Here is an 18,184-nt window from a genome sequence, read left to right as displayed (position 1 = left end):
TGACACTCTTTGAAAGGTTGGTCCTGACATTCAGGTTTTATTTTTAATCCAAACATTCCCATAAGTCATGAGATACTAGATTTTCACCCTCCATGACACACACTTTGATTGGGACTCTGTGTTAATAATAAAGCTTTTACTTTACAAGCATATTGAAAATGGGCTCGAAGCACCAAATCTGCAAAGTTTAAGTTCAACCCCTGCACAAGGCAGAAGCTCAGTCTATTCTTGGACCTTCTTGGTGCTGGGCAGGCAGAGACGTGGGTTTTGAAAGATGATACTCTAACTGCTCATCGAGTCCTGCTCCAGCCAGCAGCAGGGGCTGTCGGAGGCCTGACGGCCATCACAGAGTCCTGGGTTGATGCCTGACAATGCTGTTTTGAAATCAAACTAGGGAAACAGATGCTTTTCTCTTGCATCACTCTTTATCGGATGAACTGGTAATCAAACCTTCTCCCTTCATATCATGCGTCATCTTTCTCAAAGTCCATTCCTTTCTACTGCCATGAGTGGACCTAAAAAGGGTGAAAGCGCAAAGAGCTGCCTGTAACTCGATGACTCTGCCCGCCTCCCACGCCTCACCACCTCTTCACCACCGTCTGCCACGAGGCCATCAGGGCAAATCTCCTCATCAGCCTCCAGTATGAATCTAGGACCTCCCCAGGTCCTCCCTCATCTTCCTGAATCTCCATGGTCTTAGAGCTCTCCAACCCTGTCACCAGCCCTCCCTCCCTCCCTGCCACCTCACTCTGCTCTGGCCCCTCTGGCCCTTGTGCTGTTCCCAAATCCTCCAACTGAAAAGCTTCTCCAGGATTTTCACTCCTGCTGATCCCTCTGCCTTAACCATTTTTTTCTTCTAGAGAATGGCATAGCTTCTTCTCTCAATTCAGATCTTAGCTCAAAAGTTACCCTCCCTGTCGCATTCTGTCTCTCGTTTTTACTTTTTCTTTGTTTATCACCTGCGGGCATATAACATTTAGTTTGTGTCCTCCAACCATTCCACGACCTGGTAGCCTCACATGGGTAGTTATTGGTTTTATTCATGGATATGTCCCTAACGATTTCACACAGTAGGTGCTCAACACATATTTGTTGCATAAGTAAATGCCTTTTAATCTTATCGCTACTTTTAGAAACCAATGTAAGTACTGACATTAATAATTTCTAAGAAGCCAGGCGTTGTATTTGACATTGGAATAGAGTTGTCACATCCTTCTAACAAAAATACAAGATGGAAACAATTTATCAGGTAAATTTATTATGGAGCATTTAATAACAACAATCTGTATTACATTCTTCTTCAAATACATAAAAATATTTTTTAAACTTTGGTTTTAAAAATTTGGTTTTTACTGACTCAGGACTGGTTCTGTTATAGCCATTAAACCAAGATTACTTGAAGCACAAAAAAATGATTTTCAGCCAGGTATTTAGTACAGAAGTTAGAGCAATTATCAAACTAGTTTTCACAGAGCAGCAGGCTCCCTGCAGAAAAACACATTTCCACTTATCAAGAAATGATGTTTTCTCGAGGGATTTGAACACCATGTTCCAAATGCCAGCTTTCTTCCTAAAGAGGATTTGGAGGGAGCCCCCTTTTGCATGTGGACGACCTCCAGGTTTGAATTACTCATCCAAAGATTGATCACGATCAGCCAAAAAGCAAAAGATTCAGAGCATGATATTGTGAATCCTAACTACTCCTAGAGTCGAGACTCCTTAAACTCGCATTTGTGCCTTCGCAGTCAATTTATGATCTCCATAAACAAAAAACTCATTTTTTTCCCTGAAATTTGAATACGACCTTCCTGCCCAAAACTTGTAGCATCCATTTTTGAAAGGCATTTTAGAACTAAATTAAATCTTTAAAATTCTCCATTCAAGCTTGACGAAGTTACTAAAAGTGTCTTGCCTTTAAAATGCTCTGCGATCAATAATTTAAAATTTTCCATGTCCTGTGATTTATAAATCCCACGTCTAGAACTGTATCATAAGGAAATAGTCCTGAATACGGAACTTAAACGAACAATGTTTGAGCCTTGGAAACTGAGTCTTGGATTCTGACCCTGGCTTCTGCATCGATACCATTTGTACTTGTGTAACTCTATCTGTCTCAGTTTTCTCACCTGTAAAATGGAAATAACATTATACAGCATCCAGGATTGTCAGAATGAGTTATTAGAAGCACAGTCCCTTAGGTAGGTTTGCATATGGTAAATACATAGATAGAGTATTTTTCAGTCACAAAAAATAATGAAGTATCGATACACACAACGAAATAGATGAACATTGAGAACATTGTGCTAAGTGAAAGATGCCAGACACAAAAGCACATAGTTATGATTCTGTGATAAAACACCGAGAATAACGTAAATCCACGCGGAGACAGAAAGTGGATTAGTCGCTGCTGTAGGCTAGGAGTGAGGCATGGGGGGTGACTGAGCCACGCGTATGAGGTTTCCTTGTGGCGTTTTTAAAAAGTTCTAGAACTAGATAGGGATAAAGTTTGTACAACATTGGGGATGTGCTGCCTGCCCCTGAACTGTACACTTTGAAATGTTAAATTTTGTGTGATATATATTTTACTACAGTAAAAAAGGTTACCTAAAAAAATTGCAAAATTGCATTTACGGTAAAATCATATTTACAGTCATCTATATCTATCTACACACACACACATTGAAATATAGACACTAAAATATTACTGGTGGCTATTTCTGAGTATGATAATACAGGTTTTTTAAATCATCTACCCTTAATAAAAACATGCATTGTAATTATAAATGAAATAAAGTTTAAGAACAAGAATTAAGAAAACAAAAGCGCTGAGTAAGAAAGGTGAAAGTAGACTCAAGAGTGACTGGCACTGTATGTTTATAAAATAAAAGTGTTCAGCATTATTTCGCAATTGCTACCTGCTGCTCGCAGTTCTGAACTGTGCTTTGCTGCATAGAGACATACTGCTTTGTGCCCCAGAATTTATGAGGAATCATGTGTCACACTTAACATCTAATTTGAAAATCAGCACAGTAAGGCATAAGCCTACAGTGTAAGCAGGAATAATTGCACTTAAATCACGACGTGACAGCTATGACACTTACCATTATTGTATATATAACTATAAACACCCCATTAAAGAAAATACCCTTGCTCCCTTTCCCCCAAGAGGAGGGTTCAAACAACAGACAGTGAGGTTCCAAACAAGATATTTGGCAACTGTAGTTATAATTGTCTTTATTTCTTTCCATAACCCCATGAGGAAAATATTATTATTCTTGTTTTACACACAGTAAAATTTGGACTCAGGGTAACTTCTCTGGGTTGAGAATGCTTGTAAACTCCAGACCCAGAATTCAGCCCAGCTCATGGGAGCCTGAAGCTCACACTCTGCTCTCAGCGACAGACACCTGTCATTTGATGGATGAGGTAGCAGATGTTCGGAGAGGTAACCTGATGAGCCAAACACAGCAAACGTGATAGACGTGGGATTTGATCCCAGGTTTCCCAGTTGAGTGAATTTCTGTAATACTCAGTTGCCTCCTAAGCATGTGTCTAGATGTCGTGGCCTCAAGAAAGGACCACAAAAGACCGCGATATAACACAGCCTCAAAGAATTAGTACAAACGTAACCGGTACTTTAGAATAAACGCATTGCATCCACCAAGGGAATAATGGTTCAACAAATAATAAAGTTCTGACATAACGGTTATAAAACATTCCAAGTTCAAGCAGATGCAAATACTTCATTTTAAATGGTAAGGCAATGTGGGCATAACACTGAAATCAGATCCACATTACAATTTGAGCTGTCAGGCAGAATGAATGAGCCGTCTTCAAGACAGAACGAGACAAAACTCGGTATAACCCTGCAGGCGGAGCGTCCTGCCAGCCCGGTGAGCCGTCAGAGCCTTTGTCCAGAGGACATAATCTGAGTGTGAGCAGATTTTGATATTTGAACCACCTCCCACTCACTTCCAGAGATAGCCTAAAGGTGAGACTTTTAGACTGTCTTCTCTGGACGCCTGTATTATAGATGTTCATCGTGGAACTTTTCACCTAAAGAGTAAACAAACCATTTTTCTTCACCGGCAGCCCTTCTAACAGCAGCTTTTTCACGCAGATGAATCTCCGCTGGGTTCTGTTCTGCACACTTTCTCCTATTTCTGAGTACCTTTCAAACCCTGCTCAGAGCAAGTCTGGGGCTCTGCAAGCTACCGGTCCACCAGGTGGCCTTGGGTGCCCTAGTGACCTCATCGCAGGCACTGGCGCTAAATTTACATTTCTTTCCTGAGACTCTGACCACGCGGCCCCTTCTTTAAAGATCTAACTGGCTCTTTTTCTTCGATCATTTCAAAGCAAATTCAAATTCAGCGACTTGACCTCCTGGTCCTGGCGCTTCTCACTTTCATGCGGCTGCCGCCTGCGCCTCCCGGTCTTGTTCTGTCTCACACGTCCCCTGCCCTCTGCTCAGCCTCGGCCTCGGCTCCCCCTCAGCTGCCCTTGTGGCTTTGTTCTCGGACTTTGCCATTGGCTCCCCATCATGACAGCCCTTATGCCGGAAACGCTTTCTGACCCAGATGCCAGCCTCGCTCTGAACCTCACACCTTCCTTCAGCCTCTGTAATGCTCCCTTTCTTTGCGCAGCCTTCCTGTGCATCTTAACGGTGCCACCATCGTCTTAGAACCTCTCCTGGGTTCCGTTCCCTTGTCCCCAGTCTGTCCAATGAAGGACTGGAATGAAGTTAATTTTCTTAGGCTCCATGCAAACGTGAGATGGTAGGCCAGGAAGCACTGCTTCTCATTCATTCATTCATTCTTCAGTACGTTTGTTGAGAAGTTATTAATTACTCAGACGCTGTGCTGGGTAATTAGTATGTGTGTATACGTAATTACGTTTATGTGTGTGTGTCATACAGAGTCACGGCAGAAATTCTCAAACCTCCTTGCTCATGGCGCCCTTACTATCTCAGTAACATTTTCATGAACTCAGGCTGAAAATAATAACTAATAGTTCTTCTTTTTAATGGCTAGGTCAAGACAACCTAATACATATTTATGTATGTACTAACGACTTAGTAGTCATTTGAGCTACCCATAAATTGAAAGAAAAATATTTTTTATTTTAGTCCTAAATAACCACAATTGCCTATTAATGGGATATATGGTCTGCTGGGCCCTTTACAGATTCTCAGCCCTTGGAATAAGACTGCCATATGCATTTCCCATCCCACGTTGCTTTTATGTTTACGCGCTTTTTATGACAATGGCCTCTAAACTCAACTTTGCAAAACAAGATGACATTTTGAAAAGGAATGCAACATACTCTAAATTTGAAGCTGAACTACTTCAAGCTAGGACTTCATGTGGTATCTGATGAGATGCTGCTGTATTTCTTTCAAAATTTAAACTATCCTATAGCACAGGGTGCATTGGTGCACTATGGGGCCATGAGGATGTGGCTTCTATTCTCCTGGTCTTTATAGTCTGATAGAGAAGTCATACAAATGAGGGAGGATCGATTAAGTGCTATAAAAATTCGCCAGGTTAAAGTAGAGGTTGTATTTATTATTTCATGGAATATAATGTCGAAAAAACATTCTAGTGACTATGCGGGATTGCCTATTTTTTTATGTTACCAAAAGAGGGCTTTTAAATTAAAAATATTTATCACCATCTTCTATTATAATCAGTTGAACTATTTTTAATTGTCATGTAACTTATATATGGTAAAATGCATACATCTTAAGTGTTCATTTTGATGAAATTTTACATATTTAAACTTCCGTGTAACAATCGCCCAGATCAAGAAATAAAATCACCTCAGAGGTTCCCGCAGATGAATTTTTCCTGGTGAATTTTTCAGTAAATACCTCAAACCCCAACTCTCCACCCCAGCCTTCCCTATGCGGTAACAACTGTATTGATCTCTATCCCCATAAAGTGGTTTTACTTGTTTTTGAACTTCACATGATGGAATTAGACACTGCACAGTCTTTCTGTCTCACTCTTTCTCAGAATAATGTCTGTGAGGTTCATCCACATTGTTGCACGGATCACTAATTTGTTTTTTCTTGCTGAATTATACTCCATTGTACGAATGTCACACCGTCTCTCTCTTTTTTCTTCTTAATATTTCTTAAATTAGAGTAACTAAATTTTTTTTATTTTCTTTATAGATATAAGAATGCTTCTTTAAGCAATCTATTATTTAGTTTCGTTTGTTTGTGAACTTTAGAAAATTGTATAATATTTTATAAGAATCGAATTCTACATTTTCTTTTTTCATCAAACATTGTGTTTCTAAAAGTCATCCGTATTCAATATGAACCTAGTTTCTTCATTTTTAGTGCTGTGTATTATTCTACTTATAAAAATATGACAATCTATTTATCTATTATCCTGTTAATAGAAATGGGCTAGTCAGTTGTATTGTAAGTATGCAGAGACTTTTCTTTTAGCAGACATTTTTAGATTTGCCAGTTAATATGAAACACTTGTCATAATTTAAAAAACCACCTTTTTTGCTTTTTAAGTAATTTTTAAAACCACGGTTTCATTGGGGGTTATTTTAGGATAAGGCTGCAAACCCTAGGCAGTCCTGGGGTGGTTGTTATGCAGTGTGTTCAAAGTGGCTGGTGTTGGTTCATGGAGAGACTCTCTGATCTATGACCTGATGGTCACACGGCCCCCAACAGGCACTTACCTCCCTAGTCACAATACCTAACCTAAGAGGAATGCGTAGTGCCAAGCAAGGAACTTGCTGTCTTAGGTCCCCATGGGAAGAGTGGCCATGGAATGCCATGACAACTGGCTGGAGACAAATGATTAGATATTCAGCTACAAGAGAAAGATATTAACAAATAGAATGCTTTCCCAAATTATTCTGAAATTAAAGAGTCTGTACGCCTTTAGAATCTTCCTAGTCTCTTTATCTAATGGGAATGGTTTCGCCTAATTTAGGCTTTGCAAAACCTCAAACTGATCCCTGAAAGCTTACTGACAGAAAATGAAAAGAGCTAAGCTAGCCCAGTTGCAACTGATAATTTTTTCAGAAACAAGTATTCCCTACATGCTTTTACATGGTTTATCTCATTCATTCTTCACAACAAGTGTATTAGACAGCTATTATCATTATCTCATTCATCCCTTGCAACAAGAAAATTAGACAGATACTGTCATTTTCAGCTCCATTTTACTGATGAAGTAGAATGAATTTTCCCAAAGTCCTACAACTGGTGTGCGGCAACACTGGGTTTAAAACCAGATCAGTCTGACTCTAGAATTTGTGTTTTTAGCCAGATGTATTGTGCCTCTGGGCACCTGCCTGCCTAGTCACCCAAAAGTCTATAGGAACTGTTGATATTGAACAGTAGATTTAATCATTGGAATTTGGCTAAAAGATATTGGAAAGTTATAGAGGCAAAAGGGAAGCCTAAAGTTAGACAGAGAGAGCAACGTCAGGAAGTAGCCAGCATTCTTAGAGAAGGAGGAACAAAGGGAAGAATTGGGCATTACTAGAACCTGGATCCAGCGATAAGACGCTGACCAGTTGGATATCTCTGAAGAGTCATCATGAAGTAGGTTGTCGGTGTGCAGGAAAAAGCTGGAAACCAGAATCGATCACTACTGGAGCCAGCTGGGTGCTGGGGTGAAGACCTGTTGCTAAACGACACAGTGAAAAGCAATAACACCACCAGCAGGAGCAAGTTCCTTCCGCTTCCCTAGCCTTGCAGACACCTCCCAGCATCCCTTGCCCTTGACAGGAGTAACGGATTTATAGAGACTTAGCTCCAGCATCACAGAAGAAGAGAGAAGTGTGTTTGGCTCTAAGAGACAAAAGCTTAATGGCCAGGACAATGATAATGACAGGTGTGGCCTTGAGGGTTCAGGTAACTCTGGCTCCTGGCCTGGGGTTTCTCAATCGCAGCACTGTTGACATCTGTGGCCAGATAATTCTCTGTCATGGGGGCTGTCCTGTGCTTTGCAAGACGTTGAGTGGCACCTCTGGCTTCTACCCACTAGATGCCAGTAGTACCCTCTTAGTTATGACAACCAAAGATGTCTCTAGACATTGCCAGATATCCCCTGGAGGGCAAAATTACCCCCAGCTGAGAACCACTGGGCTCAGTAAGCTCTTTTTCTGTGTTCTGTGAGGCATCCGTGTCCTTTAATAAAATCCCCTTTTCTGCTTAAGTATTTCAATTTAGCTCTTATTATCTGCAATGCAGGGTGTCTAAAACTACCTTCACATTTACTGAGATTGCAAGTACTGCCCAGCTTTAATGCTCCGACAATCCTGTCAGCCAGTGCCAGATTTTGCTCTCATTTGACAGAAGAGGAAACAGGGTCTGAGAAGAAACTTGCCCCAGGTCGTTGAGTAGGGTGGGTACTTAGCGGCCAGAAAGATCTACTGCGATATGTTATCACTCACCTGTGTGACAGGCAGTCATGCTCTTGCCCCAGACCTTTTATTCACATTGGGTTGAACCACATGAAACCGCCATTTTTATAGGCCAACAAGGTCAGCTATCGGCAAATTCATTTGGTTCAATGACTATGTCCTGTCCTTTGCCAGGAATGCCTGAGCCCATCTACAGATCTCATGCATCCCTCAGGCCGATTTCTACTCCTCCTCTACCAGGTTGCCCTGCATCATGGCAGCTCACGGCGATGTATTTGCTCAGGCTGCCGTCGCAAAGTACTGCTGACTGAGGGGGCTTAAACAACAGAAATTTGTTTTCTCACGGTCCCGTAGGCTGGAAGTCTGAGATCAGAGTTGGTTCTTCAGAGACTCCTCTCTGCTTCTCTTGTAGATGGTCATCTTCTCTTTCTCTCTGTCTTCCCATGGTCATTTCTCCGTGCCTGTGTCTGTGTCCTGATCGCCTCTTCTTAAAAGACCACCAGTCCTATTGGATTACAGCCCACCCTCATAACCTCATTTTCACTTAATCCTCACTTTCAAGGCCCTATCTCCAAATAGTCACTTTCTGAGGTACAAGAATTTAAGACTTCAACATACGACCTTTTGGTGGGCAGGGGGACACGATTTGGCCCATAACCAGAGACCTCACTTTCCTGGAATCATCTAGCACTTGCTGTCTGTGATTTCATTTGTCTCTCCATCATATCTGTTTTACTTGGTTCTTGAAGTGTTTTGCTTTATACATGTGTGTATGTCTCGCCCATCAGGAAGTCCGTAAGTGTATTAAAAGCACTTCCTGGTCCAAAGCTCCTAGCAGTGTCCTAGGCAAATATCAGTAAGATATTATATAAAGTTATCATAGCTTGAATATTCTTACCATTTTAAATCAGAAGTATTGATTTAAAAAAAAAAAATCGAGATTTTTCTCCAGCTTGTGGTTTCCATGGCTCACTGCTCTTTAAAATCTTTTCTTTTCTTTTTTTTTTTTTTTTTGTAGTTAAAACACACTTTGAGGTCTCTTGAAAGCCTTTATTATTATCTTAATTTTCCTCATGATGAGCCAGCACCAATGCTATCAAGAACTAAGCTTTAAAAACACTTGAAACTGATTTTCCCTGTTGGAGGCCCTGAAGATTTTCAGTTCTGACTGCTGATGAAGTAAACGTGGGCTCCAAGACTAAGAGAAGAGAAAGAAAAATATCAGAACCGAAACAGAATATGTAAAAGTCTGCAAGCCCCAACCCATAGGCCAACTAAAAATAGAGCCGCAGCGTGAGCACGTTCTCAGCCCAGCAAGAGTGACTTTGAAGAGTGGCTGATGGATGTCATTGCTTGGAAAATACAAGTTCAGGGAATAAATGTAAATATAGTCATTCTAGGCAGTTCTTTTCAGATTCGCGTTGGCTTTTGGCTCTGGTCCACAGCGTGTGTGGACACAGAAGGATTTAGAGCCCTGCGCTCAGAACAGTCATCATTTCTTCTAAAACATGCAAAACATACCAATTTGTAACATTTTTATTTGACTGGAGAATATGGTGAACGGCCTCCAAATCACACTGGCTCTGTATGTGGTCTTATTAACTACATTTTTGCATTTGTTCATTTGCCTTCTTTTAGCAAATATTTATTGGGTGTCTGCTAGATGCTGGCTTGTGATCTGACTCTGCATGCTGCACTATTGTCAACTGCTTTGGAACTAGGCTGAGCCACCTGATACAGGGAGGCAATAAGAGTAGTGGCTAAAAGTGGATCCTGGGGCCAAACAGTCTGTTGGGGTTCCCAATAGACCCCAGTGCCTGCTGGCTCCATGACTGTAGGCAACCTTGCCTAAGTCTCATTTGGGGATGCTAATTTAACTTACCTCATGGGCTGTTTTGATCGTAAATTTATGCAAGGCATATGAATTACTTATTGTAGTTCCTGGTGCATTATAAGAGCTAAGAATTAATTAGTTGCTATTGCTGTTACCGTTCATCCATAATATTTCTGAAATTTATTTCCTTGATATTTTCTGTTACTCTCCATCTTTTCCTCTCCGGGCCATTATCATAACAAACCACTGCTTTAGGGGGAAAAGCTGCTGTAGGGGAAGGAAATGAAAAAGGCTTTTGACATTCAGATTCAAAAGCAGAGGCAGATGAACTTATGGTGAATTGGGATAGTCTTCCACCTTCTGAGACTAGAAACTTCTCCCTCAGTGTTGGGAAGGGGTGACAAAGACATCCTCAGGACCTGAGAAAAAGGGGCTCTTATGCCTTGGGGTGGAGAAAGGGGAGTTTAGAGGCCGTGGTGCATGACTAGCCTGCAGTAGCTTTGGGGAGACTTAAGAGCAGGTACCATGTGCCTAAAAAGGCTGGAAGTAGACAAGTTCTTGTCAGTTTCTCAGAGCTGTGGCCAGTATGGGCTGAGTGGGGTGGGTGACAGCAGAAGAGAGAGTCTTCATGAGATGCACTAGCTTTAAAGACACTAAGTTTGACTCCAAGGGGCTTTCTAGAAAAGACCCCCAGGAGCAATGTGCCAGGATCTTGAACTTTGAGACCACACACACACACACACACACACTACACAACTCGATGTTAGCATAACATAGGACACCAGGAACTTAGATCCAAACATGGGGGGAGGGAGACAAGTTGCAATAGTTATTGTCATTATTGAAAGTATCTGAGGACAGGGACTATGATTTCATGCCACATACTTTATCCACGATGTGTAATACAGACCCTGGTATGAGTAGGTGCTCAATAAAATTTATAATATTTAAATGGCAGGCACTGAATTCGATGCTAGTGTTATACAGATGAGAAGGCATGATCCTTGCTCATCAGGAACTCAGAGTCTCATGGAGACACACACACGGGCACATGCACATACTCGCACTCACAATGTGGTGAAGATATTGTGGTGCGATCAAATCTGAGACCCACGGAGCCAATTGAGATGAACTGTGAGCCTTTATTAGCCTGCCAGCGACTGACTCTCTACCACGCAAGGTTACAAGAGATCACTCCCGAGTCTCCAGAGGGGATAGCTTAAAAAGCCCCAAAACCCCCTCCAGCAAGCAAGCAGGTTTACAGAAGCAGGGGCTGGTCATTAGCATATCTTTAGACAGGATAACTACACCCTTAACAGTAGCATATCTTTGCACAGAACATCTCCTAGAACTACACCCTGTTTAACATTCAACGATGGAAGCAGAAGCTGGCCATCTGAAAATTTTCCACCCTTAACAAAGGTATAACAGGGGTACAATGAAAGCACAGTGGAAAGAACCCCCAAACCTGATCGCAAAGCTGCCAAGAAGGGAAGAGGTTGGCATTGACTTCTGCAAGGGCATGGACAGCAGCAGGGGGCCATGTACACAAACTTGCAGGCATGGTTCAGCACGACATGCGTGAGGGGTGACTGAGGCTCTGACAGAACCAAACCCAGGTGACCCTTTACTTACTGCTAGTGTGAAGTGGAGACTGGCAAAGGACACGAATGCCCCAAAGGGCTCTCCCGAGCAGGTTCTTGATTGTTTAGAATGTAAAACCCTCTCTAAATGCATAGATGCCTCAGGCAGTTTTCTTCCAAAGACCGTTCTTCTTCTCAACAAATAAATCAGCAGGCAGGACAGAGAACTAGCCAGGAGCCTGGATTGCTGGAGGCTGGTTCTGTTTCCATCACCTGCTGGCTCCGTAATTTTGACCAAGTGATTTAGCCTCTTCCTGTCTCTGAAAGAGCCATTCATCTATTACTTGAGAGGGAACAGAAAAAATGCAAGATCTGCCTGGAATTTCATTTTGGGTTGCACAGAATGGCTCAGAGCAGTGCGTGAAGAGGCCACGGAGGGATAGAGAGGAGTCGCTCTCAGCAGGAAGCGCTCCACCAAGTCCGACATGTTCACTCAACCAGTTGGAATCAGCCCATGAGCCTTAATGCAGGAAAATGCAGGATGTCTGAGAAGGGCCGAAGGGAGAAGGGCGGGATTGGTGAATTATTATTCATTGAACGACTTTGTACCAGGCATTATTAGGGAGGATGGGAAAACATAGATCCGCAAGCCACAGTCAGTATTCTTAAGAAAATTACAATTGTCCATGGGAGGAAAACACAGGGGATGTAACAATGGGATGTAAATGCACCAAAGACTTTGTGGACACAGAGAAAGGAAGACTCCAGCTTATCGGCCCTAAGGGGGAGAAATGAGGGGCAGCCACAGAGAGGAGACGATATTCGGTTTGGGTCTTGAAGATGCTTTCATAGATGTAGAATAAAGAGAAAAGCAGCGAAGACAGTTCATAATCAAGCATTAATTATATTTTAGTGGGTATTTAGCCCTGAGGTATGACAGTAATTGAATAAAACATAAGTGATTCATCATTTGAATAGATTTCTGTATATTATTGCTTTTTCCTTTTATATCCCTCCCCCATGTTTTTTCTTTGTTGTGTGTCAAATTGTTCTCTTATGTTCAGTGGATATTTCTTTTCTGCCTTAGTAAAGAATATTACACACTGCCCTCTGTCCAAGTCAGGAAATCTGAGTCCAGTTCAGGGTAACAGACCCTGAAGGGAATTGGGCAGGACAACAGGTGATACCTACGGTGTTACCTCCATCCCACTGACCTTGGTAACTGGCTCAGGGATGGACCTGTGACACAAATGGCTCGGAGCTCTTACCTGGGTTTTCTTATTGCAACCGACCTTCCTCTCAGACCTTGGACCAATGTGCTCAACGTAGGGTAGGCAGTTGCCATGTCCCTCCCGCGTGGAGAAGGCCTGTCTGTGATTGCAGAGAGTGAAGCCTTCTAGAACAAGCAGAGCAAGATGGGGCGTTTTGGATCTGGATCCCGAGCCCCTTTCAGCATCCCATAGGTCCTCAGCAGTTCTTCACACTTGGAGTTCTAGCCTCATCATTCCTGTGAAGGCGTTCAGAGCAGACCTTCCAAAGATGTGCTGCTTTGGCACGTGAGTTATTTTGAGCTGAAGACAATAGAGACTGCAGGTACACAAAAACTTTCTACCTCTCCCTCAAAGGGTTTAAATTGGATTTCATGTTTTTAAATGGCTCAGTAATATTTTATTGTACATATGAAACATAATTTATCCAATCATCTGTTGCTGGGCATTTAGGTTGCTTCTGTATCTTGGCTATTGTAAATTGCGCTGCCATGAATATTGCGTTAAGGGTGGAAAATTTTCAAATGACCAACTTCTGCTTCCATTATTGAATGTTAAACAGGGTGTAGTTCTAGGAGATGTTCTGTGCAAAGATATGCTAATGTTAAGGGTGTAGTTATCCTGTGTAAAGATGGGTTAATGGCCAGCCCCTGCTTCTGTAAACCTACTTGCTTGCTAGAGGGGGTTTTGGGGTTTTTTAAGCTATCCCTTCTGGAGGTTCGGGGCTGATTCTCTAGTGGGGAGAGTCAGTCGCCTACGGCTAATAAACGCTCATAATTAATCTCAATTGGCTCTGTGGGTCTTAAATTTGATCCCACCACAACAATCGGAGGGCATAGATTTTTATAAATTGTTGTTTTGGTTTTCTTTGGATAAATACCCAGCAGCGCAATTGCTGGGTCAATTGTTTTTAATTGGGGCCTTGGCCATAATAAGAGTTATCACCATAAATAACTTTATGACCTATCTGTAGGGCAGGGCAAATATCTAATTACAGGACATCTGCTCTTCTTATTGTCCTGCAATGAACTTCCTCCACTGTGAGGCCCCAAGGCACCTTACCTCATCCTTAGCTCGGAATGCTATACAGACTTCATTTTTCCTTTCTGTTTCTGAACCTCTCATGTATGTGGAGTCTCGAACTCTCTCATGTGGGGTTCCCATATGTACATATGGAAGTAAATTTGGTTGCTTTCTCTTGTTAATCTGTTTCATGTCTTATTTGGTTATTAGACCAGCCAAAAGAACCGAGAAGAGGAAAGTTTTTTTTCCTCCCCCATATTTGCAATAAACTCCTTTTTTGCTTTAGTTACTGTGAACTGGGTGAAAGTCAGACCTGAAGACTCTTGACTGATGCAAAGGGGCAAAGGAAGGAGCAAAGAGAGACAGAGGATGCCCCCAAACAGCTTGACTTTGCTTAGAAGAGGGCCAGGAAGATGAAGCCTATGTAACAGGGAACAAAGCAATGTTTACAAATCACCTGGGTTGATGACCAAGGAGACCACGAGGTTAAGGCTGATGCATAGCTCTTCATAAAGTATAAAAAGTAGAACATAAGGTTTTTAGAGTGACAAAGACTACTCTGAATCCCGAATTAGGAATTTCTATTCTAGAAAGTCTTTCTCTGTTTCCATGTGGCCTTTGGACCACTTGTTCTGGGAACTTTGGTTAGTTATGGGTATGATGAAGTTTTCCTAACGAATCAAGTATAGAACAATAATCTCCTGACCTCTATATTTTGGTTCCGGTTAAATCTTGATTCATTTAGTTTATACTGCATATCAAATGTATTATGCAAAAGTAGAGCAAGTACCAGAATAATTATTAAGAAACCTAATGACGTCTATTGCATTTTCTTTAAAAAAGTCTATTAAAGATGTGATTTAAATTGATGCCCCTTGTTAACTCATCCTCCTATGCTCTTTGGGTTTTGAAACTAAATAATGCATTTGCAATAGCAACAAGATTTCCTTTTGCAAAGAATTAAGCTTCTTTTCTTTGCAAAATCTTCCTTAAGTAAGGAAATTTCTGGCCACCAAAAGGACACAGGATCTCAGCCCACAGGAGGCCTAATTAACAACATTGAGTTACCAATGAGGGAAATATCCTAAGGGCATGCACTCAGGAAGAGGACAGGCATCAGAGGGGGCCGAGGATTAAATGTGTCAAAGCCGAGAGACACCACCCCTTAAGCACGTCTGTCCCAAACAATGGACAAGATGAAACAGAGATTAATCTGGCCATCCAAAAATACATCAGTTTAAATTTTGAAAGGGTATGGCCTAGATGGCTTTCTCTGAAATATAATTTTTAACATGAAAAACAACTTTCATTATCATGTCATTAGAATTACAAAAATAAGATAAGATAATATCTACTTATTTATATGTTGGCATCCTCACATAAGGATGTGGACAGTTAAATTACTTCAGGATTAAAATTCATTACTTCAGGGCTAAAAGTATTAGTTTCATTCATGCAGGGAAGTAGGCATGTAGTGATGATGATTTTAATCTCATTAATGACTAATTTTCTAGTCCTAAAGGTGAAAATAAGGCTAAGTTATTGATAATAAGGATAAGACTTGGCAGATTCTAGTAAAGCAATACAAAGCTTTATTACTTTCTCAGTTGCCCGAAGCCCTGTCTGGGAGGAAGGCCCTGGCTTAGCCATTTCTGCAGGCCTGCCACGTTGAATGCTGAAAAAAAAAGAAGGGGGATAAGACAACAAGAAGGAATTATCTGGACAACCCATGGGTCACCTAGGAGCAACGACTTTGCCTTGTCCAATGAAAGAGGAGAAACTAATTTCATCTTTGGGTTACACTTTGGGGTCTCATTATATCAGGCTACCTCAGAGAGAGGCCTAAAGGTTTGACCAACTGTCCAAGTTTGCTGGAAATGAAGGGTTCTTGGTTTGGGTACTGAAACCAGGTAGGTACCTGTGGCAGTTGGTCACCTCAGCTCCTTCAATGACCTTTGCCAGGGATAACCATGAACCTTCTCATCTCAAAGCAAGAGGCCAGGCTTTCATAAGCAAGGACTTATTTTCACAATAACCCATAAATGTGTTTATAGCACATTTTAAAAAATTCTAATCACATTCTTAAAATTCAACATGATATTTGAACCTAAATAAAAACTACATACTAAATTCTATCAAAGTTGCATAAAATTATGCTGCTACATTGGGTTCCATCCGAAAGGGCAGAGAATGATTTGTGAGATGGGAGAAGTTACCCAGAATAGTGAAAGGAAGGGGAAGAAACAGAAGGTAAAATGACTTGGGATTTGGGAAGATGGGGCTGGAGCATTTTGAGATGGAAAGAGGAGATTGAGGTAGCTCCTCTGATGTGAGAGAAATTTGGAGATGATTTTAAGAAGTTTTGCCATGTGTATTGAGTGGGGTTTCCCCTGGCATTTATTTTTTTGAGAGACTTCTCTAAAGATATTTTCACATTATCTGCTTATCCAGTGCTCTGACGGGTGCCAAGAAGGGACCTAAAGGGGCCCTGGTCTATTAAGTGACACTCTCATTTTCTTAAATCACAATCTGTTCCACTAGGTGTTTGAATTCCCTATTTTTTAACTTCGTTATCATTATTAGTCATTTCCCACAATACACTGCATACTATTGTAATGGACAGAGAGTATCAGATAAATTCTAAAACTGTATGACGACATCCATTCACAGAAACCAGAAACAAATTCAGACACACCTGGTTTTATTCTAAGTAACCTCTGTAAGCTAATTAATAATGTCTTTCTGGAAATCAAAGTAAATTTCCAACTGAGAGGTTTGCTTTATTGCGTTGATTGCTCAAAGAAAGGAAATGTGTACACATTACATACAAAAATTGTGACAAAGGAAAATTGTTCAGCAAAAGAAGAAGGCCAGAAAATTAAAAATAAATGAATAAAAAAATCCACATCTGTGATACCTGGTATAAATACTCAGACGGCTGCTTTTCATCTAAATTCATTGCCTTGAAGCTCACGACCATCTATGTTGGGGTTTAGAATTTATTTTAACCTTATCTTTTATTCAGGTTATATATTGTAATTCCGAAGCATATCAAACACGCTGAGAAAAGACTAAAGGAAAAATTTTAAATTTCATGATTTTTAAAGTTAACAGAATGATCTTATTATATTGAAACTGCTGAAGAATTATAATGAGATTTAAAGTGTGAGGCAATTGTAATGATTTCATGCTCACATTTGATGGGATTCAGACATCAATAATGTAAACTACATTGTATAAATTGCTTTTCAGCCCATTGGGACTGAGAACCTTAGTTGTTTAGGAGAGAAGGTTAAGGAGGCCAGTAGGGACTTGGCGGTGAACTGTACTCCACGCTGAGCACATGGAAACCACTGGAGACAGCACAAACCTGATCCGAGGTCACTTATCATGAAAAAGGAGGAGTAAGCCATGGTTTGATGACAGCGAGCCAAATCGCTAATTTTAGCAACTGAAAAGAGTACCTGTCATCACTTACTGGTCTCAAAAAGAAGTGAGCAGTAGCATCGCCTGAGGACTTTAAATTGTTAAGATGTTAAGATGCAGATTCCGAGGCATCATCACCCCTCAGAACTCTAATCCAGTAAATTTCAGGTGGCTTCGGTTAATCTGCATTCAAAACAAGTACCCCTACCCCACCCCATCCCTCCCGTCTCAGTGAAGTGAGGCAGGAGTTCTGAGGCTACTTCTCAAGAGACATTTAATTCTCTCATAGAGGCCACAGAATGGGACTGACCTACAAATTATTCATATGAAAAAGGGTCATTTTATGCTTTCACCCACTGGCCACTCTAAAGATTCAGCTTTCACACACACGAGCAGAGGATGACAGAGTAGAAAGAAAAGATGGTATAAATGAGAGGAGCTATGACACGGCCCCCAAACTCCTGGGTTATTGACCCTAAAATGCCTTTAGGGGCTCTGTAGTGCGGCTAAACAGCTTGGTTTTCCAAAATAGGTCTTTTTTCCTACATTTCTTTCTAGTGCCAAAAGAGGTCCATGGGAGCCCTCTTTCCCCAAGTCTTGCTCCTAAAAAAAATAATCTCTCCTCCATCCTGCGCCTCGAGATGTGCCTC

Source organism: Rousettus aegyptiacus, unplaced genomic scaffold, assembly GCF_014176215.1.
Source record: "Rousettus aegyptiacus isolate mRouAeg1 unplaced genomic scaffold, mRouAeg1.p scaffold_m13_p_2, whole genome shotgun sequence".
In the NCBI taxonomy this organism is placed as follows: Eukaryota; Metazoa; Chordata; class Mammalia; order Chiroptera; family Pteropodidae; genus Rousettus; species Rousettus aegyptiacus.
This window is presented reverse-complemented; position numbering follows the sequence as displayed.